Source organism: Tachyglossus aculeatus, chromosome 3 (assembly GCF_015852505.1).
Source record: "Tachyglossus aculeatus isolate mTacAcu1 chromosome 3, mTacAcu1.pri, whole genome shotgun sequence".
Taxonomy (NCBI): domain Eukaryota; kingdom Metazoa; phylum Chordata; class Mammalia; order Monotremata; family Tachyglossidae; genus Tachyglossus; species Tachyglossus aculeatus.
The window spans coordinates 29527069-29551340 of NC_052068.1; the positions used below are offsets into that span (position 1 = coordinate 29527069).

The 24272-nt window shown below is 41.7% G+C and overlaps 1 protein-coding gene across 2 annotated transcripts in view; it reads left to right on the forward strand.

Moving 5' to 3' along the window:
* Positions 1-24272, forward strand: part of LRMDA (leucine rich melanocyte differentiation associated) — a 1241311-nt gene that overhangs the window by 994624 nt on the left and 222415 nt on the right. The window lies entirely within an intron of this gene.

Sequence of the window (24272 nt, forward strand, 5' to 3'; positions counted from 1 at the left end):
AAACATTGCCACAAGTGCAAAAAAATGAACATGCCCTTGGCCGAAGTTAGCAGAGAGTTTCTAGGTGCCTTTCCTGGATTGGGAACCTCAGCACCACTGTCATTTTCCTTCAGAGAGAGGTAACTTGGAAGAAGAAAATAGCCTAGGCTTGAAATCTATTAACTACTGGAACTGCATGTAACAGTTTTTGTCGAGAGGAACAGGTCGCATCAGAACTGGTCCTTGAAAATGTAAGGTTGCTGTATTTCTTCCACAACTATATTGCCTAAATATTAATACGGTCCAAATATTGATTAGTCATCAGCAGTTTCTGGCCGATCAGCATCTTAAAGGAAGTAGGGAAGAGGAAAGAGCCAGTTAGGGAAGCTTTGGCAAAGGAGAGTTAGAAAGACTCAGCCTTCATGACTCCCTTCCCCAGAGCTCTCCATGCCAGCTTGTTCTAGTTGCCTATCCCTTCTTACCTTCAAAATACTCCTCACCAGACAACTCCTTCTCCGTCTCTCAGCCACTTCCATATCATTTTGTGGGGTCTTTTGGCTAGTGATTGCGGTATTTTGACATCTTGTTCTGGCAATGGAAGTTAATGTCCACGGTTTGATTCTTTAGGCCAAAATGTCTTCATCAGTTTTAATTTTAAAAGTCATTTTAAAGTGGTGTAAATGTAGCTGTTTGTTGGACTAAGCCACGCATTGCCTTTTTTGTTGGAATGCTTTCGAAAGAGTGATTGGTTTTGTGATTCCAGGGATGGTGAAATGATTTGGTTGCTGACTCGTTCCTGTGGAATAAATCATTTTGAAAAGTTTTCCTTGGGAAAGATGAGCACTGGACCGCAGTCACATGTACTTGCCAAACCAAATTGTAAAAACTAAGCCCGTCACTTTGTAGAGAGTATTATGCTAAAGTGGATCCAGGCACACAAAAGGGTTGAATCTCTTTTGCTGGAAGTCTTTTTAAAGACAATGCCATTCACTTTAGAAACCTTGAGCTGTCATCATCTGATCTTCTGTAGCTGTTTCTTGGCTTTACTGATATGAGTCTAGAGGGAGGCCTGCAACAAGAGTTACATAAATGAATAAAAAATATGGTGTGTGGGTAGGTGTGGAAACCTTCATTTATGCGGTCCGTTTCTTCAGAAACTCTGCAAATTGTGGGGTCAGAATCTATTTCAGAGCACAGGAAGCAAATGGAAGTTCTATATCTTTTGTAGTGTTCAAAATCCTCATGTCAAATCCTCAAACAAGTGGCCAGTGTAAATGGCAGACCTGTGCCTCTTCTAGATCCTCTTTTAGATTATAATAATGATGACATTTATTAAGCACTTAGTATGTACAAAGCACTGTTCTAAGCGCTGGGGAGGTTACAAGGTGATAAGGTTGTCCCACGTGGGACTCACAGTCTTAATCCCCATTTCACAGATGAAGTAACTGAGGCCCAGAGAAGTTAAGTGACTTGCCCAAAGTCATACAGCTGACAATTGGTGGAGCAGGGATTTGAACCCATGACCCCTGACTCCAAAGCCCGCGCTCTTTCCACTGAGCCACACTGCTTAATTTCTTGACGGCAGAGATTATGTACACTTTATTGTATCCTCTTGTGAGGCATCCCCAAGCTTTCTCTCATGTTTGACCTTTTACCATATCCTTCAAGTGACAGTCCTTGACTAAGCCCTCTTTTCCTCTTCTCCCACTCCCTTCTACATCGCAGCCTTGAATTGCTCCCTTTATTCATCTCCCGTTCCAGCCCTTCAGCACTTACATACATATCTGTAATTTTATTTATATTAATGCCTGTCTCGCCCTCTACCATCTGCCCTATCTTTTTGACGCCAAGGACAGTATGTGGTGCTTCATAAGTGTCATTATTAGAACTATTACTATTGCTTTTTTTGTTGCTTCCATCTCTGGATTCTTTGGATTTCTCTAAGGTCAGGCAGGACCATTGCATGCATAGATGGTTCTGTTGATTCAAATAAATCGTTCCTAGATTTGCAGTAGGTCCTGTTCCTCCATTACTTCATCACAAGATTCCCTGCCATGGCACATTTACTGACCTTTTTTAGGGGAAATCTGCAGTGGCAACATAGGAGCCCGCTTCTCCATGTGCTTCAGAACAATGCTTGACACATAGTAAGTGCTTAACAAATACCATCATTATTATTATTGCTAAAAAAAGGTAGTATGAAGAAACCCTGATGCCATAGATATATTCCCCAGAATATATCCTTCAAGACCTTCACTCGCTTGCCAGTCCATTTCCACCACTCAAATGGGCAGATAGGGCTATTGTCGGTGCTTTTTTTCATTAAGCAGCTGGCATATTTTATTGAAGGAGGTGGGAAAAGTTATGATGTGTCTGCTGCATACAATAGGGTGAAGGGAACAATTTCATTTTTGCGTAGTGTCTTTCCTGTGGAAAATAGACAGGTGGTACAGTACTGTCTGTAAATGCAAATTATTATCTGCTTCTTATTAAAACCTTTCAACTGGACCAAAGAAAAAGGGGTTACTTGGGAACCTAAATGAACGTTTTAAAATCCTATCCTTTTTTTTTCTGTCTTTCTTTTATGTGCGCATACTTCAGACTTATCCTCTAAAAAATGAAACGAGGATTTATTTTCACTCATGTAGCGGCAAACGAATGTTATTGTAAAATGAATATAAAATCCTTTCCTGCCTCAGGAGGGATGTAACATTCACCGTTTCTAGTTTTGTCTCTCCCTTTTTTTCCCCCCTGTCTTTGCCTTTTGGGTCTCAGAATAAATAACACACGCACTTCATCTTTAACTTCAGATAATCAGAGTCACAGACACCCGGGATATTGTGATGAACAATGTACATTTTATACACATGGTGCCATAATAATTTAGAATGTCATCTTAATCTATTTATGATCATCTAATGACTGAAATGTTTTACAATTGTGTGGGATATTTTATAACTGAAGTTTTAATGGGTGAATCAGTAACACCTGGCTGTCTGGAATGCTTTTCTTTCCCCCAGTTAGGCATTTAAATACATTTCTGGAAGGCCCAAGGGGTGTGATGTGACATATAAGCTCTTAAAAGGAGGAAAATTAGTCCTTGATACCATAATGATCAGTTGGATGAACGTTTGCATACTTAACATCACTACTGTTAAATGGAAGAGTTTGATTAAGACCCCTAGTACTTATTTAATGTCCTTTCCAGAGTTTTCATCCATGAGTGTAAAGAGATGATCAGTTGCTTTTATCCCTAGGGAGACTTGAACTCTTCTCTGCAAACTTCTTCTCTTTCATGCCCGCCTTTCGGCAGTTGGCTATTGCTTTCTTTGTACCTCTGGGGGAATCCTGGTGAGGTGCTTCGAAGGACACCAGGGTAAGAAGAACGTAGGCAGCGTTCAATTACTCATAGCAATCACCCCTTTGGTTACAAAGTCCACACTGGAGACCTCTGCCCACCTCTGTGAGCATAGTGCACATGAACCAGAAGCACTGTGAATTTCTCCTTCCAAGGATGAGTGATTTGTTTTTTTTCCCCATCAGGGGGTAGATCAGTTTCCCTGAAAGTATGTCCAGGCTTATCAGCAGCAGTATTTACTAGATTCCTCCTTTGTATAAAGCTCCACACTGGACACCCACAGAATATAAAATACCCTATCCTACTTCCTATTTTCACGGAGAGGCCCACATGAGAACACAGTCAGGAGATAGTTAATATGTAAGCACAGATAAAACATAGCAGGAAGAATAGATAAATATTAACTAAAGGAGCATTGATATGGTTTATCTGCATTTTCATCAGATTACAGTGACAAGTAGCCACCATGTCACTTTTTAATGGTGCTTAATGCATCTCCTCGCTCTACTTATATATCCCCCATACACTTAGCTGTTGTTTTTCATCCACTATTCTGTGTGTTTCACGAGGTCCCCCTGTGCCTTAGTGAACTAATGGTGCCTATTATCAGATCCATTTGTAATTCATTAATTAACAAATGCATGGTCAGTATCATTTGTCATCATGGGTTGGCCTCCCAGGGTTGCGAGATGGAACAACCCTTTGCTTAGTGAGGAAGCAAGAAGGAAGTCCATGCTTCGTCTCACTGAGGAGAGAAGTTACCATTCTCCAATACTCCCATAGCAAATTGGACTTTGAGAGGAGGAGAGAATGTGAGCTGGTCTGGTTTTCCTATCATTCTTTTGCCAGCCCATTCTTCCTTGGGCAGATCCCATTGTCTGTCCTGTTAACAAAAAGTAGTGTTTACAGCAAAAATGTATCATCATTTTGCACCACCTGTTTCCAGGGGCGCATGATGAGATCTCTGAAAAATGCCAGGGGTGTGAGCCCACTGTTGGGTAGGGACTCTGTATGTTGCCAACTTGTACGTCCCAAGCACTTAGTACAGTGCTCTGCACACAGTAAGCGCTCAATAAATATGATTGAATGAATGAATGAACAGGAGAAGGCTGCCAGTTCCTAAGGGGAGTGGGATGAATGCATGGAAAGATCTCTCAACCGTCAACATTCAGAAAAGTGTTTATTGCTTTTTGGGATTCTCTGAATTTAGTCGTATCAGTGATCCAGCAGGCCATGCATGGCAGGTAGAGTTCGTAGTTCTGCAAACGTTAACAGACTTTGTGAAATTCCCATGTTTCCTTATCACACAGATGTATTTTTCCAGCTGTGATTTGAAAAATAAGTGTAATATCTTGCCTCTTATTTTTACCTCTGAGAAGTGACTTGGAACCCTTACGTTTTCTAAATGCCTGCTTGCTTTCTTATGTGGTAATTTGGTGTTATGATGGCATTTATTCTTCATTAGGTACTTGCCTTTCATTTGTATTTGGAGTGCTAGCATTCCTTTAAATAAATTATGTGGTTACCTTTTTATTCATCCTTTAATGCCCCCTTTTGCTTTTCGAGTTAAACATCGCTTTTGTCCGTGAAAAAGAGAACGACTAATATTAGACTAATACTTTGTATTTTTATTGCACTTTCCATCTGGAAGCCTCAAAGTCCATTCGCAAGTAATATCTCATTTATCCTCACAACATCCCTGTGAAGTAGGAAATATAGCCTCATGATCACACTGAATCCTATGTACCACCAGGGAAGAAAAGTGTCATTTATGTCATTTCACTCCTGCTGTGTGCAGCGTGGTATTTGATTTTATAGCCTAGCTAGGTAGCTGAGATCACCTGAGCTACCTTTGATTTCCATCTTAAGAATTTCTGGGGATCCTTCTGGAGTTGTTTCCAGGAGTCGGTCCTTCGAATGTCCATCCTAAATCTTATGGTAAGTTAGCAGATCCATACCAAATTCCCATCGCCAGTAACCCACACCATTATGGATTAGGATCCACGAGGACAGGTTCTGCCCATCCCAGGCTCTGGGTTCATTTGACATCCCAGAGGAGCACATCTTGCCCAAATTGAATCTAGGGCTCTGCTGTTTCCGGGACGGAAAGTAAATCAGGCCTATTTCCAAGTTGTCCCTGAGCTGTAAGACTACATATCCTCTGGGCCAACCTTTGAAGGATAGGACTGTCTGGTTTAGTAGAGACCACTGAAAGATCCATCCTGTAGACAGCACACAGTCTCAGCTCAGTTCTAGAACTAAGCTGGTCTCCTCGGGACTCTTCTGACTGGAAATTAACAGAGTTTAGGCCTGACCTCCCCTCCCCAAGTACTTGTCCTCCTGGAATGAAGACCTCCATTTCAGACCTCATATATATTCCCTGGGTTGAGGCTTGTGGTATAGGATAATCAAACCATCAGAGCCATTTATTGAATGCTCACTGTGAGCAGAGCACTGTACTAGGCTCTTGGGAAAATGCACTATAACACAACTGATAGACCTGATCTCTGTGCGTGAGAAGCGTGGCTCAGTGGAAAGAGCATGGGCTTTGGAGTCAGAGGTCATGGGTTCAAATCCTGTCTCCGGCAATTGTCAGCTGTGTGACTTTGGGCAAGTCACTTCATTTCTCTGTTCCTCAGTTACCTCATCTGTAAAATGGGAATTAAGACTGTGAGCCCCCTGTGGGACAACCTTATCACCTTGTAACCTCCTCAGCGCTTAAGAACAGTGCTTTGCACATACTAAGCGCTTAATAAATGCCGTTATTATCATTATTATTATCAAGAAGTTTGTCGTCTACAGGGGGAGATAGACATTAATATAAATCACAGCTAGATAAATAGTAGAGCATAAAGATATTTTCTTAAGTACTGTAGGGCTGGGGTGGGTAGTCTCTGAAAAACCATTAGATTTTCCAGGGCTTTTCCATGCCTCTATGCATTTTGTCTTAATGGAGAAAAATAATTTCTGGATCTCTCTCATCATTCCCTTTAAGAGAAAGAATCAAAAACGTTTCTTGGAGAAAGTTAACTTCTCTTTACAAAATGACATTTGTCCACTGACCAAATGTTTTGGTCCGCTAATAGGGATTTCAAAAGCATGGCAAACTGATTAGGAAGCTTTCCCATGTTAAACCAGCATACTCAATCTTTGAAGCCCATCTGAAATCCCACTCCCCCAGAAGTCTATCACCAATTCATTTTTCTTCCCCTCAGTTTATATCCTCCCAATGCCCTCCTCAGCACTCCTTATATTTCCACCCAAAACCTGTCCTCCCCATGACTTTCTCATTACTGTAGACAACACCAGCATCCTCCCTGTCTCACAAGCCCATAACCTTGGCATTATCTTTGACTCATCTCTCTCATTCAACCCACATTCAATATGCCACCAAATTCTATTGGTTCAACCTTCACAACATCGCTAAAGTCCAACCTTTCCTCTGCATCCGAACTGCAGACTGTGAGCCCACTGTTGGGTAGGGACTGTCTCTATATGTTGCCAACTTGTACTTCCCAAGCGCTTAGTACAGTGCTCTGCACACAGTAAGCGCTCAATAAATACGATTGATTGATTGATTGCTATCATGTTAATCCAAGCACCTATCCTCTCCCACCTGATTAATGCATTAGCCTCCTCGGTGACCTCCTTTTCTCCTGTCTCTCCCCACTCCAGTCCATACTTCACTATGCTGCCCAGATCATTTCTCTACAAAAATGTTCAGTCCATTTTTCCCCAATCATGAACCTCCAGTGGTTACCCATCCACCTCCATATCAAACAGAAACTCCTTACCACTGGCTTTAAACCGTGCAATCACCTTGACCCCTCCTACCTCACCTCATTGCTCTCCGACTATAAGCCAACCCACACACTTCACTCCTCTAATGCCAACTCACTGTACCTCAATCTCATCTATTTCACCACCGATTCCTCACCCACATCCTACCTCTGGCCTGGAATTCCCTCCCCCTTCATGTCTAGCAAACCTTCACTCTCCCCACCTCTGAAGCCCTATTAAAAGCATATCTCCTCCAGTGGCCTTCCCCCTCCAAGTCCTCATTTCCATGTCTCCCACTCCTTTCTATATTGCCTTTCCACTTGGGTTTTCACCGTTTATTCAACACTCCCTCAGCCCCACAGCACTTATGTACATATCCATTAGACTGTGAGCCCACTGTTGTGTAGGGACTGTCTCTATATGTTGCCAACTTGTACTTCCCAAACGCTTAGTACAGTGCTCTGCACACAGTAAGCGCTCAATAAATACGATTGATGATGATATCCATAATTTTTTTATTAATGTCTGTATCCCCCTCTAGACTGTAATCTCATTGTGGCGGGGAATGTTGGGAGGCTGATGCAGTATTACGCTCTCCCAAGTGTTTAGTGCAGGGCTCTGCAATCAATCATATTTATTGAGAGTTTACTGAGCGTAGAGCACTGTACTAAGCGTTTAGGGGAGAGTTGGTAGACATATTTCAGTAAGCACTCAAATATCATTGATTGATTAGCACAACCCTCTCTACATTTGTGTATATATCATCATATATGCACTATTATTTAAGTGTGTACTCATCCACCTATCAATCTTTCCATTCTAAATTAAATTAATTATCATTTTGTGCCTTCCCCATTGGATTTTAAGTCTTCTGAAGGCGGGTATTTTGTCTTCTGCCCATTGCTATATTGTAATCAACCAGTCAATCAATTGTATTTATTGAGTGCATGTATGCTCCTTGAGGACAGTGATCATGTCCACCCACTCTACTCTCCCAAGCACTTTGTACTGTATTCTACACCCAGTGATTACTTAAGAATAATTGACTGATTGCTTGATTGAAAAGCAACGTGGCTCAGTGGAAAGAGCACAGGTTTGGGAGTCAGAGGTTGTGGGCTTTAATCCCTGCTCTGCCGCTTATCAGCTGTGCGACTTTAGGCAAGTAACTTCACTTCTCTGTGCCTCAGTTACTCATCTGTAAACTGGGGATTAAGATTGTGAGCCTTGGGACAACCTAATTTCTTTGTATCTACCCCAGTGCTTAGAACAGTGCTTGGCTCATAGTAAGTGCTTAACAAATGCCATCATTATTGTCATTATTATTATTATTATTGCTAGATTGTACTCTCAATAATAATGATGGCATTTATTAAGCGCTTACTATGTGCAAAGCACTGTTCTAAGCACTGGGGAGGTTACAAGGTGATCAGGTGATCATGTTGTCCCATAGGGGGCTCCCAGTCTTAATCCCCATTTTACAGATGAGGAAACTGAGGCACAGAGGCTTGCCCAAAGTCACACAGCTGACAATTGGCAGAGCCAGGATGTGAACACATGACCTCTGACTCCAAAACCCGTGCTCTTTCCACTGAGCCATGTGGAAAGATACGTGTTTAGTACAGTGTTCAGCATACAACAAATCCTAATGATACTGTTGAGAGATTGATATTCATTTAGCTCCTCTTTTCTCCTCCAGACCTCACCTAGCCAAAATATTTCAAATGAAGAATTGCTAGTAATGCCCAATAGATTTAAGATTTTAATTTCTGAAATAATTTTGTTTGCCAGCTGGAGCTTCTCACCTCTTAAATCATTCTGGCAGCCTACATCAGCTTTTAGTGTCTTCCAAGGAGATGTAACACTAAAATTGTTAACATTCATATATATGCACATGTATATGTGTATGTGAATTTATATATTTATATATATATATATATATCTTCTGTATCTGTGTATTTTTATGAATTTAGATAAGCCAAATTATGTTTCCTCTGGAATCAATTTTAGTCCCTCAATTTTCACTGTCCCTTGTCAGCTCTGTGGGTGTACCACTGAACTTGTAGTGAAGTTCTTAAGATAGGAATCCCGAAGGCACCTTCAGAGGTATGGAAATGTTCCCAATTAGGGGTCTACCAATTTGGTGGGACATATCAATTTATTTCCATGTCTTCCCACCTGTTTACCATTATTGCCCTCCCTTACCTGGAGGTAGTCAAGGAGTTAAATTTGACACCCCTATGAAGTCCAAATGTTTAATGTTTTTAATGGCGTAATGTGCTAATAGCCATACAGCTGTTGTTTTTCAGTCCCCTCTTTTATTGAGTTAGGCACCATTTAGTAGATTTGGTTCAAATTGTAAACAAATTATTTTTGCATATGGATCAATGGAAATTTAATAAAGTTTATTAAAACCATATATTGGACTCTTAGGAGTGCTATTTTCTATCATGGATTTAACCCAACCTCATTAGAATGACAAATATTAACTGAATACTAGGAAACAACCTAGTCTTAGCATTCCAGAGTTGCATTTTTTAACAGATGGTGTCCAACATTGTAGTGGTATCAAGAACAATTTTTCTTGATTATTAATACTTTTTCACCATTTTGTCTAGTGATCTAGACCCATTAGAAAAATGATCCTTCAAAACAAACCGAATTCAATAGAGCCAAATTCAAAGAAAATAGTCAGGTGGGGAAGTGGATACAAGGGTAGGAAAAGACAAAGACCTGGGATTACAAATGACCACAAGCTAAATGTGATTTGTTAATGTAATGCCATTATTTTAAAAGCTAATATAATGCAGGAGAGCAACATACAAGGATTGGGATATAATCCTTCCTCTAAACTCAGCATAGCTCCCTCTCATTACTGTAGCAGGTCCAGTTTTGTTTGGCTTTCTTCAAGAAGGATGTGGAAGAATTGGAGGAAGACCAGAGAAGAGCAACGAAAGTGATGAAGGTGTTGAGTAACAGTAAAAGAAATCAGGGCTATTGAGTATGGAGAAGTGCAAGCTAAGGGGGTGACAAAAATTATCTTTAAATATGTCAAGGGCCTTTGTGAGAGGATGCTGAACAATATCCACAGAAGAATTAACTTAAATTGATCCAGGACAGATCTAGTGACCATAAGAACCCCTCAGAGAGATAAAAAAAGATGATTGGGGAAAAAAAAATCTTTAGATTGTAAGCTAGGCTGTAAGCTTGTTGTGGGCAGGGAACATGTTTGTTAACTCTGTTTTATTGTACTGTCCTAAATGCTTAGTACAGTGTTCTGCACACAGTAAGTCCTCAATGTACACGGTTGATTAAAAATCTGATTGATTGATAAAAAATGGAAAAATACTATAAATGAGGTGTGTCGTCTTCATAGCTGAAGATCTTTAAGAATAAAATAGGCAATCATTTCTCCTCAGTGGCTTATTCAGTCACCTGCTTGGAGGCAGTGGGTATGACGAGATGTTCTCTCAAGGATTCTTCCAAGTTAGGGATTCTCCTATGCCCAGGATTCTTTATGGCCACTTATATTTGACCTGAGCATCCTGGGGCTAATTGTCATGTTCACCATAACAAACTGAGACTTCTAAAATGGACACTATTTCTTAAATGTATCTACCCTGATTGTTAGTGTAAAATGTTTCTCACTTTGGAGAACACCATGGGTAGACTTACAATTCAGTCCGGATGTCGGAATGTGCCATTTGGCATCCCTCATGGTGATCATGGACATCTGAGAGGATAAAATGTCTTTCCTTGAGTTTTAATTGCTGGTAATATCATGCCGTGCTGTACTCAATGAATACCATCGATCGACTGATGAATAGACACAAGTGTCTAGTGATCTGCAGGCCTAAGAGTCACAAAATGGCAGGCAACTTTCTCTACTGATTTGCAGATTTTTCTGGGCAAAATTGGGGAGAAAAGCAAAGCAATCTTTTCTGTGCGAGTTTCCGTATCAGTGAGTGGGATTAATATTACTTGTTTCCGGCCTGACTAAAGCCGAGAGTTCCTTTCAGGGAAGCATTCCATAAGAAGAAGGCAGTGTTCCTAGACTCTCGTTTCGTTATCATAAAAGCGCGCTTTGGTTTCAGTCATTCCTCCTGAAAAGTGGAATCGCAACTATGGGCAGCTGGTTAGAACTGGAGCAGCAGTACCTGCTGAAGTTATAACAAATGGAAGTCATTATCACTCTCTTACCTTGGTGCTACTTGAGGCAGAAAATGATTTTTTTTCCCCCCAGTTTGTTTTTGAATCTTTCGTCCACAGAGAATAAGGATTAGCCCGTGGCTATAATTGCGCTTTTTAGGGCCTTTTGGCGTGCCGCAAGTGTTTACTTATCCAGGTACAAATAGGTAAAAGCACATAGTTAAAGCTTCCAGCTGCAAGGTCATTTACCTTTTTAAAATTCAGCCGCATGTGCCGACTTCAGTCGAGGGCTTGCTGGTATGAGCCATTAACTGCCTGTTGTATGTAACCTCCCCTTGTCTTACACACAGCTGCGCGCGAGCTGCCGGTCCCTAACTGCGAGCCCTCCGTGCCTGCCATGCGAGCAACAAAAGCAGTTTAACTTGTGATCAGTGATCATATGATCCACTTACAGGGTGCAGGCTCAGTCAAGTAGAACTGGTAAATCATTAAAAATGCACTCGACACTGCGACTGCTGAGTAAAACATCATGCTAACATCTCTTTTCCCCTAGCCGCTTGGAGAGCGTGGAGGGAGCCAGTGCTGCCTGGTACCAGAGACGGGCTTCGAGAGGGGGTTGTTTACTCATCCACCTCTATGAGGGGTCATAAAGCATTCCCTCTGTCTCAGTGAAGCAGCGTGGCTCAGTGGAAAGAGCACAGGCTTGGGAGTCAGAGGTCACGGGTTCTAATCCCGTCTCCGCCACTTGTCAGCTGTGTGACTTTGGGCAAGTCGCTTAACTTCTCTGAGCCTCAGTTCCCTCATCTGTAAAACGGGGATGAAGACTGTGAGTCCCCCCGTGGGACAACCTGATCACCTTGTATCCTCCCTAGCGCTTAGAACAGTGCTCTGCACATAGTAAGCACTTAGCAAATGCCATCATTACTATTATTATTATTATAATGAAAAGAAAAAAGAGCAAACAAGATGATGAAAGGGAACCCTCGTACCGAGGACCGGACCGCCGCTGTTAATGAACATCACAATAATAGTACCAATCAATCAATCAATTGGTTGTATTTATTGAGCGCTTACTGTGTGCAGAGCACTGTATTAAGCGCTTGGGAAGTACAAGTTGGCAACATAATGTTACTGAAGAAGAGGGTTATTGGAAGGCCCTATTACAAAGAGGGGAAAGATGCTTCCCCTCTGTGGCTCAGTTCGATATCAGATGGGCTTCCAGGATGCCCATCAGGCCCTAAATGACCAAGTTTTTAAAGAAGGTGACTTCCTAGAGCTGGATGTCTATAAGGGACTTCTGGTACCTTCAAGAATGTATGTAAAGACTCGTTCATGTCATGATTAGACTGCCTTTCCCCAGGCTGTTGGGCTTATTTGTGAGCCCGTTGTTGGGTAGGGATTGTCTCTATCTGTTGCCGAATTGTACTTTCCAGGCACTCAGTACAGTATTCTGCACACAGTAAGCGCTCAATAAGTATGATTAACTGAATGAATGAATGAATGTTCCACCAGGTAAAATGTTTACAGAGGTGAGTGGATAGAGGTGGAGGTGGATAGAGCACAGGCCTGGTAGTTAGAAGGACCTGGGTTCTAATCCCAACTCCGTCACTTGTCTGCTATGACCTTGGGTAAGTTTCTTAACTTCTCTGTGCCTTAGTTACCTCATCTGTAAAGTGGGGATTAAGGCTGTGAGCCCCACGTGGGACATGGATGGTGTCCAGCCTGATTACTTTACATCTACTGCAGTGCTTAGAACAATGTCCGGCACATAGTAAGCACTTAACAAATACCATGAAAAAAGGAAGGCTCTGGGGAATAGCACTGTCACCATTAGGGGATAGAAATAATCAATCCAGAGGCACTGCGGTTTCCAAGTCCTCTTCTACGAAGGGTGCAACTTCTCCTTCAAGTTTCATTTTTTCCTTCTGGTGTAATTCACCCATGATTCCTATGTCTCTCTGTCCCAAGACTTAAGCATTTGCAGATGCACTTATTTAGTCTCTTGTGGTAGTTTTCAGTCAAAGTCCAGGATGTTGACACTCTGGGATTCAGGACCAACAATCCACCGGAGAGGAGTGACCCAATTTGCAATTTCTCTGAGTTTTGGCAAAGGAGCATAGCTTCGTTGGGAGATTTATTCCGCCAAACCATGGAGGGATATTTCCAAAAAGCAGCCTAAATGAGCAAAGCGCCTTGTCCCCCAGGACTTCCCTCTCTGTCTCCTAGTTTTACCCTTGGGGATGTCAGAATAAAGTCACAATTCCCAGGGCAATGAAGGGTCATTTCATTTCTCATTATCAAAAGGCAGCCTCCTCCCTCATGTTCCCCCAGCCCGGGGAGATCCTCAGCAGTTCTGGTTTAGATGAAAGTCTCCTCCGTGCTACTGGAGTCCCATCTCCCTTCCCTAGCAACTGCTTTCAAGGCCTTTATGACCAACCCAAGTGCTTAGTACAATGCTCTGCACACAGTAAGCGCTCAATAAATACAATTGAATGAATGAACAGGGATCAATTGGATCTACAAAATAATCTCACAGAGCCCTGAGACAAGGGCCAAAAGAACAGCATTGGCCCTGAAATGGAGGATGTCTCTATATGTTGCCAACTCGTACTTCCCAAGCGCTTAGTATAGTGCTCTGCACACAGTAAGCACTCAATAAATGCGATTGAATGAATGAATGAATAAATAATCAGTTTCACCATTTGTAAAATGGGGAAAATAATCCTGGCCAGCTCAAAAGGAAGTGAGAGGATAAAACTGTGAAAAAATTGGTGAAAGAATCATGGGCTAAAAGACTGATTGCAATTCTGAGATAAGATCATTAGAATTAGAATAAGTAGTCTGTACCTAGGGAGTTATTACGTGATTAGACCTCTTGTCTGGCTCACTCTTTTTGAAGTGGTCTCACCTAACAGTTGTTTGCAAGTAAAATAATCTACCCCTAGTCACATTAAGCTTCCCCAAAGCCCCTGGTCCTCAGCTTGTGAAAATCTTCACTGAGTTAATCAATCAATCAATCATCTTTATTGAGCGCTTACTGTGTGCAGAGCACTGTACTAAGCGCTTGGGAAGTACAAGTCGGCAACATATAGAGACAGCCCCTGTAATTATGGTACTTGTTAAGCGCTTACATGTGCCAGGCACTGTACTAACCACTGGGGTGGGTACAAGCAAATCAGGTTGGACACAGTCCCTGTCCCATGTGGGGCTCACAGTCTCAATCCCCTTTTTACAGATGAGGTAACTGAGGGACAGAGAAGTTAAGTGATTTGCCCAAGGTCACATAGCAGACCAGCAGTGGAATCAGGGTTAGAATCCATGACTTTCTAAGTCCCAGGCCTGTGCTCTTAGTACTTAAGCACTTAGTATAGAGCTCTGCACACAGTTAGCGCTCAATAAATATGAATGAATGAATGAATGCTCTATTCACCACTCCATACTGCTTCATCTGTCTCTAATGGAGGGTGTTGGTGAAATCCTCACTAGAAAGGGAGGCTGGACCATGTTTCCTGCTTTCCTTAACACTGTGCCCATCTTGGACTGATCCAGCTTTGGGTAAAGGTGGCAGGAAGCCCTCGAACCCAGTGTGGGGAATCTTTGATTCTCAACAGTTGGTGAAAGAACGTGTCCCCCAGTGACCAGAGTGCATGTGCGTGACCACTGTCAAAATTGCTGTCAGGCCTCAGGCCAGTGCAGCTCAGTTGCATGAATCCTTTCCACTTGAATATGGTGAGGCACATCATTTTTCAAGATAAAGAGAAATAGGCCAAGAAGACCCCCGAGTTATTGTCGCAATTACATTTTTAAGATGTCAATCTGGAGTGTTTCAGTGTAATTTTTCAAAAGGTAAAATTCAAAGTTTGGTGCATTTCCAGACTGCATTATCCTTGATAGCAAGATTAAACATTTCCATAACAAGGGAGAAAATTGTGTAGTGTTGATACAGGGAATAGCTAACACGACTTTACGTAAGTGTTAGAGCGAACGTTTGAAAGACGAAGCTACCAAGAAGAATAATTAGGAGCTACAGAACCATCTCGGTAATGTGACAGCAGTTTCCAAAGTGTCCCACAGGATTGAGATGTTCAAGTTTACTTGACCTATATCTTTAATAATACAGCTCATTGCCCTTGTATTGAAGCTAGAGGGTAGGACCAAGTGCCAACTTTATCATGTTTTAGGAGAAATTGCCAAAGTTTATTGATGAATAAACCACACAGTGGTCTGTTCCTTTGATTATCACCCAGAACAGTTATGTGGGTAGGAGTTCAACATGCAAAATTCTTTGTTATAGTCCAGCTCAGTTGGCAAAAATATTATGCAACACCCAACTTAGACAAATGGCTCTGTTAGCAGAGGAAATAACCTTTTGTTTAATTAGAAAATAAGAGCTATATGGGACAATAAAAATGGTTACTGCTGCCCTCAGTCACTGTTTAATAAATACGGTAGTGCTGGAGATAATGGTAAGTGTTATTTATTTGTGCAATATCACAGACTCAGTAATTGTTCATGTTGTTGATAGTTATCCTGCATGTAGAACTTGGTGGTTTCATAATTTGCTTCCTTTAATCCCCAAAAGGAATAATCAATTTGTTTTTTTAGAACGTTTATATTTTCACTGGACAGATGATGTGGTCTGTCTGTATTAAACCCATCTTTTGCCCTGCTTTTTTGGCATCTTTTGGGAAATGTATTTCTGGACAGATTTCCCAGATTTCTTCATCACTGCACTCCAGGTCAAATGGAAATGTAGTTCCAGAATGATCCTCACTGTATAGCAAAAAGTCTGTTTGGATAAGGATTCCGTCTCAATAGTTTTGCATATGGACCTCTGACACTTGGAATGAACTATTTCTCTTCCCTTTTGTTTGATTTCTATTTTTAGGGCATCTTCAAAAGCAAATAAAAAGAAGAGGAACCAAGTTCTCCACTTAGGATTGTTCATGGAAGGGTTATTTCTAAGGAAAGTAGTTCTTCCCAGCAGGATCAGAATAGGGTATGCCTGGGGGTTTTAAATCAGGAAGGCTCTAACTGAAACTCACATTTGAGGTTTATTCGGTGAGCATAGGTAAAAGAGGCCAGCAGTTGTTCCCTTGCTTGTAAAAGAAGGAAGAAAAATTAGATTAAAAGAAAAAAACTGAATTTTGGAGGGGCAAGGGGAATGGTATCAAAATATTTTCTGTGAGTGTATAAAAAAGGCTCAATAAGCAACCTAGATGGTTAGGTGTTTATGTTTTTCCTGCTCAGTGTTTTGTAGAAGCAAAGTAGTAGGCCATTTCCTGCTTTTTTATGGTTTGCGTGACATACAGAAATTTTTTTTCCTCCTTTGCTGGTGGTGATTATTACTTTTTTTTTTCTTTTTTTCTGGTCTGGGTTTTTCTCGAGGAAATTCCCAGTGCAAGCTTTCAACCTAGCATCTTTTGTTTCCTTTTTCCTCACGGGGAAATTGAAGTGATATTTCATATGAGAGGAATTGCACAAGTTTGTTAATGAATGCTCCATATAAAGGCCCATTTCTGTGATTACCAAATAGCCTCATCCTTTAATTTCTCCAGACCCCCACCCTTGAAAAAAATGTAGACACTGTGTCAAGAGGAAAAACAAAACAAAACAAAACCTCTTTTCTTCACACAATTCATTTTAAGCTTCAAAATCCCCGAAAATCCTCAATCTCCCTTTGCAGTCTGGTTCCCACTCTCTAAATTTCCTCATCTCCCTCTGAAAGAAGAAAAAGCTCTTCTTTAAGGGACTGATAAGTTGTAGACCGATGCTTAGCAACAACATTCCTGTGCCTTAAGTAGCTGCAAGCCCCGAGCTGAACCCTTTGATGTGACTGTCAGGGCAGATTTATTTTGTTTTAGCACATTGTCTACTTGTCCAGATGTATCAGGAGATAAAAAGGAGTCATGTTTACACTCCTTTTGGGGGGGAGATGTAATTAAATCGTGTTTCTGATGAGTCTTGGGTAGCTCAAAATGAAGAAAACAGGAATTGGCTGGAGTAAAGGGGGAAACCCACTCAACAGGCTAACACCTGACACAGTCAGAAAATAAAGTGCAAATGCCTTATTGTGTTATTTGCTTCAGCGAGGCTATGGACTTTGTCATTTTTACTTTAGTTCTTTTTTTCTTCTTCTCATGGGTTAGTTCACCAGGCAGTAGAGGTACGGGCTTCATTCAGTAATTAACCATCATTTTCCACAGTTCCTTTGTGAAATCACTTTTCTAGCTCTGCCATATCCATATCCCTTCCTCTCTTGCTCTCTGTATGCAGCTGCGTTCCCATAAACGGCTTTTTTTCTTTTTTGATCACTTACCGTGTGCTATAGGAATCTGTGACTGTGGTAGGTAGTTGTCAATCTGAAGCTAATAGAATCTTGGAACCTCTGTGATCTTGAATAAACAAATGTTCTCCTCGGGGGTAGGGCTAGCTGAATTCTCTCCCAGTGCAGATGCCACAGATAAAAACCATTTTTGTTTATTTGCTTTTTCAACTTGGACATTTGGGAACACCATTCTGAGCTCTATTAATAACCTGCGGTGTGCAGTGACAGGCCGGAATCTCACATTCAGCGCTCCATGGACATTCCAACCTACTGAAATGCTTTGCTGTTTTGTATCTGCGGCTACAAAAGTCCTTTATTTGCATCTTAAATAGATTAAACCAGAGCACCCCCTTCTGCTGACTAAGCTGTGCGACAGGAGGTCTTCGCCACAACTCAGTTTTCTTCTCCCCTGACAGCCTTAAGACGACTTAAAAGCATGCCCTAACCTTTCCAGCCACTCATTCCCATCTTTAAAGCCCGGAGAACGACACAGCTGAATAATAGTTACTAAACTAATGTTAACCTTTAATCTTTGGGGTCAGATTTGTGTCTTCATATAGATTAACCTTTTCTTACTCATGTGTCAGGGGGAAAATCGTTAATTGAAGGGAGGAAATAGGGTAAAAGAAGCTGAAAGGAAATAAAGCCACTGGCAGAGCGAATCATTCAATATAGGCCTGCAAATATGCTCCGGCCCAGACCTCAATTCCCAGACTGACGTCTCTTTAATTCATCGGGGAAATGATGGATTTACGTTATAAGTTCCTCCGTCGGACATCAGCTTGAAGTACAAGGCAGTTTTCCTTTATTGTACCAAACTGGGTTTGGATGACCTCTTTAGAGTCAGTTTGTCTTGTTACTGTGAAATTAATTCATTTCTAATAAATGCAGCGTGTTTGGGATTTACACGTTCATGGGGAGGATGTATGTGTCAGGAATATTTGGCCTCAGACTGGCAGAATCATGGAGTGCTTATTTGGTACAGAACATTGCACTGGATCAGGAATGGTAGAAATCTAGTCCACCGATTTCTTCATTAAAGTGGACTTTTGCCCACAACGACCCCTCTCTGACTTTGAGGCAGCTGTGGAGATGCCAGGAGAACATGACAGGCCTCCTCCAGGAGGCCTTCCCAGACTGAGCCCCTTCCTTCCTCTCCCCCTCATCCCCCTCTCCATCCCCCTCATCTTACCTCCTTCCCTTCCCCACAGCACCTGTATATATGTATATATGTTTGTACATATTTATTACTCTATTTATTTTACTTGTACATATCTATTCTATTTATTTTATTTTGTTAGTATGTTTGGTTTTGTTCTCTGTCTCCCCCTTCTAGACTGTGAGCCCACTGTTGGGTAGGGACTGTCTCTATATGTTGCCAACTTGTACTTCCCAAGCGCTTAGTACAGTGCTCTGCGCACAGTAAGCGCTCAATAAATACGATTGATTGATTGACAGAAAGGACCCCAGTCTCCAGCTTTGCAGCCCCAGTAGGTTGTAACTACAAGATGGGGAAGGGGCTGACAGTGGTGGCGGCAACTACATCCGTTTAAAAATATATGAGTTAAAGGGCAGAAACCCCCCCTGGGAAAGGACCACAGAGTTGGGTCCAGGGAAGGGGTTAATCAATCTATCAGCCAATGGTATCTATTGAGTACTTACTCTGTGCAAAGCACTCTACTAAGATCTTGGGAAAGTACAACGGAGTAAGTCGACTTGATCCCTGGCCTCAAAAAGCTTACCATCTAGTGGGACAGACAGACACTTTTTAATGGTATATGTTAAATGCTCATTATGTGGCAAACACTGTGCCAAGAGCTGGGTAGATACAAGTTAATTAGGTTGGACAGTCCTTGTCCCGAATGGGGCTCACAGTCTAAGTAGAAGGGAGAAGAGGAGACAGAGAAGTGAAGTGACTTGCAAGCAATTGGCCGAGCTGGGATTAGAACCCAGGTCTTCTGACATCCAGGCCTGTGCTCTTTCCACTAGGCTATGCTGCTTCTCAATAAAGTGAATTACAGGTAAAAGAAGTAACCAAGTATAAAAATACACACATAAGTGTTACAGAGGTCAAGGGTAGGGTGAGTGCCTATGTGCTTAAGGCATAAGAACACAAATGCATGAATGATACATTGAGGAGGGACTCACAGAGTGGGAAGTGAGTGTAGGAAAATCACGGGAAGTGAGTAATAATAATAATGATAGTATTTGTTAAGTGCTTATTATGTGTCAAGCACTGTTCTAAAAACTGGGGTAGATACAAGCTAATTGGGTTGGACAAAGTCCCTGTCCCACACGGGGCTCACAGTCTTAATCCCCATTTTAGAGATGAGTTAACTGAGGCCCAGAGAAATTAAGTGACTTGCCCAAGGTCACACAGGGGACATGTGGCAGAGCCGGAATTAGAATCCAGTTCCTTCTGAGTCCCAGACCTGTGCTCTGTCTACTAAGCTATGCTGCTTCTCAGGTTTGCATCTGACAACTCTGCTGAATTGTACTTTCTCAAGTGCTTAATACAGTGGTCTGCATGCAGTAAGCACTCGACGAATACCAGTGTTATCATTAATAATAAAAATAATAGTAGTATTTAAGTGCTTACTATGTGCCAAATACTGGTCATGCAAGATGCAAGGTCATCAGGTAATCACATGGGGCTCACGGTCTTAATCCCCATTTTACAGATGAGGGAACTGAGGCGCAGAGAAGTTAAGTGACTTGCCCAAGGTCACCCCATGGATTGACAAGGCAGGGTGAAGAGGGATGGGACAGTGGAATGAGCAAGGATGAGTTTACATCTTTCAGCAGGGCAGAGGTTATGTCCTCTGTGCTTTTCCTGGTAATGAAGCCAAAGTTGCTGAGTTTCCAGGTAACTCCCCTGGATTCTGTCAGTCACCTCCATCCATCACTGCCCTACGGTCCTAGTGGACTCCATTTGCTGTCTATTGCTTCAGGCAGAAACATCTTTACTTCTGTGTTTTTACCCTTCCTATCCTACTCTTTGGTCTTGGCCTGCAGGAGACCGGAGAACTGGGGGGTTATGTCATCCCAGATAACTCTGCCCATCCCTTTCCTAGATGATACAGGGATATACAGAAGAACACAGTGCACTATCCTTACTGTGACTTCCAAATCACAGAAAACTCACACAGTCCTCCACCTATTGCAGACTGAGGGCCAGTATGTGAATAGATAGTTTTAGCATGCTAGGGAACGTGGTGTTTCTGCCATGACTAATTGCAGTCCTTTTGTCCACTTATAATCTCAGAATGAAAATGAAGAGCCCACCCTGTAAACAAGTTCTATTGGATGTAATTTGGGCTGTTTGCAAATAAACTCAAACCGATTACAGATCTCGACAGGAAATTAGCTAAAAATGTGACTCATAGCTCGTTCTGAAACTCTTGGGGCGGTGATCTGGGCCTATCTTGTTTACATGACTTCCTTTCATTCGAACTCCGAAATAAAACTCCGAAGCCGTCTTGCAGTGTCGTTTCAATTTGTGAAAACCTGGCTGTAATTCATCACATGTCTGTTAAGACTCTTTCATATAATATCCCCACACCCCTCGAAATGCATGAAGAGTATTGGAAATAGGTTGTAGTGGATCAGAGAAGTGGTGACTTCCATGGATTTGGATGAGCGAGACTGCAGGCTTGTAAAACTCCAAGGGCGACTGTATGGGAGACCTAGCCTGTTTGGGGAGCTGCACCTGTATGAGAAGCCCTTTTAGAAAGAGGGATTTTCAGCTCTTTAAAGACGGTATCTGTCATCTTTTGCCAAGGACCCAACTTTGCTTCCTCTTTCCTGCCAAATCTTGATTTGCTTAGTGAATAGGCAACTGTGAATGGTTAGTTTCATGTTCAGAAAGGGAATTCTGTCTATTCATTAAGGGCATTTGTGAGTCTCTTTGAATAAAATCCTCTGCAGTGGGAATGGGACTCCTGGGATTGATAAAAACCATTTAGTTCTACTAAAGCATTACTAATTCTGCCAACTGTGTTGTATTACACTCTCTGAATCAATCATATTTATTGAGCACTTCCTATGTCCAGGGCTCTGTACTAAGCTTTTGGGACAGTGCAAAGCAACAGAATTAGCCTTCATGTTCGCTGCCCCTATCAAGTTTACAGTCTAAAAGGGGAACTTAAAGTCTAGAGGGGTTTACAGTGCTCTGCACACAGTTAGGTGCTCAATAAATACCACTGATTATGATGATAATGTTTATTTCTAATGCAGGCAGGTAATTTTTCACTCAATGTTCTCTAACAGAGAGTGTTCTGAAAACTTTCAAAGTCATGTCCACATTGGATGTATTTAAGCAGGTGTGAATGTGGATTGGCAAGCCTCAGGTTACCAATAACACAAAAGTCTTGTTCATTAACATATGCATATGTATATTAATATATGCATATTAATGAACAAGACCTTCATTTTATATACATATGTATTTGCTCACATAAACTGTGAACATCAGATAATTTTCTATTTGAATACTGTGCATGCATTTGTATCAGAAGTATGTCAACTGGGCAAGGCCAACTAAAAAAATTACACATTTTTTTGTGGTGATTGTTAAGCATTTACTTCTTTCCAGGCACTTGACTAGGCATTCATAGAAGATAATCAGATGAGACACACAGATTGGCCTTCCCCAAATAAACCCTCTTTTCCCCATCTCTCTCCCTTCTGCATCATCTATGCACTTCAATCTGTGACCTTTAGACATATGATATTCTTCCCACCCCCAATCCCACAGCATTTATGTACATATCTATAAATTATATATTAAAAATTACTTATTTATTCATATGAATGTCTGTCTCCCCCTCTAGGCTATAAGCTCGTTATGGGCAGAGAGGATGTCTGCTAAAAGCTGTGTGGCTTAGTGGAAAGATCACGGGCTTGGGAGTCAGAGATCTTGGGTTCTAATCCCAGCTCCTCCACTTATCAGCTGTGTGACTTTGGGCAAGTCAGTTAACTTCTCTGTGCCTCAGTTACCTCATGTGAAAAATGGGGATTAAGACTATGAATCCCACCTGGGACAAGCTCATAACCTTGTATCTCTCCCAGCTCTCAGAACAGGGCTTGGCACGTAGTAAGCGCTTAAGAAATACCATCATTATTTCTGTTGTAGTGTACTTTCCCAAGCATTTAGTACAGTGCTGTGCACATAGTAAGTGCTCAATAAATCCAATTGATGCATTGATGGACTGATACAATCCCTGTCCCATATGGGCTTCTCAGTCAAACTCGGAAGGACTAAGATTTAATCCCATTTTACAGATGAGGAAACTGAGTCACAGAGAAGTTCAGTGATTTGCCTAAGGTCAGACAGCAGACAAGTGGCAGGGCTGAGATTAGAACCCAGGTCCTCTGACTCCTAGGCCTGTGCTCTTCCCATTAAACCGTTCTGCTCCATAGAGTTTTACTTCCATACGTGCTTTGTGCTTACTTTGCACCAAAGAGATGCAACCATAACATCTAATATCGTGTCATGTTATATAAACTCAGCATGCCTTTTTGGTGGTTCCAGTGTTATCTTGTTTTCTTGCATGAAGTCAGAAGTATGCCTGAGAAATGTGGCTCAAATCATACTATGTTAAAATAACTTATTGTGTGGACAGAAATTGTTTTGGCAGATCGGGGATATTGGGCAGGGGGGTATTGCCTCCCAAGACTGCAGAACATGGCTACTTGCAACCATCTGGCTGCTGCAGAGACTCTTGGGCCCAGGACTGGGGAGTGGAAGATCGAAGAATGAGGACAAAAGAAAGGACTAGTAGGTAACAAAAATTTGACCCACTTAGCAAAGGTCATCATCCTTAGACCAATGAAAAGGAGATGGGTGTTGCTCTTGGCATCCTATTTTTTGTTTCCTACTTATGAGTGCTGCAGAGAATCTGAGAAAAAAACCTCTTGATCTAAGATATGTATTACTTAGACTATGAGCCCTGTGTGGGACAGGGACTCCATCCAATCTGATTAACTTCTATCTACCCCAGCCCTTAAAACAGTGCTTGGCACATAGATAAGTAGTTAACAAATACACAATAATAATAACGATGATGATAGCATGTATTAATAATCATAATGATAGTATTTGTTAAGTGCTTACTGTGTGTCAAGCACTGTTCTAAGAGCTGGGGTAGATACAAACTAATCAGGTTGGACACAGTCCCTGTCCCACTTGGGGTTTACAGTCCTAGTCCCCATTTTACAGATGAGGTAATTGAGGCACAGAGAAGTGAAACGACTTGCCCGAGGTCACATAACAGACAAGTGGAGGAGCCAGGGTTAGAACCCAGGTCCTTTTGATTCTTTCTAAGCCATGCTGCTTCTCATGTATGTATGTATTTAATCATGTAAACATTTTTTCTTGAGTTACTTGACATGGTGTCATGCTGTTTTTATTGCCTGTCCTACTTTAAAATCCATCCCATGCCACCGATAAATATATGTTATCACCATTTATTCATTTATCTAGCTATCTACCCATCTATCTAACATCTCTATTATATGATTTGTCTACCTGGCTTTTGCATTCAAGAATGATGCCACGTGTAGTGAGGTGTTATCCCTCTCGAAGTAAGCCTGTTGTGAGCAGGGAATATGTCTACCAACTCTATTATATTGTACTCTCCCAAGCGCTTACTACAGTGCTCTGAACACACTGAGCGCTCA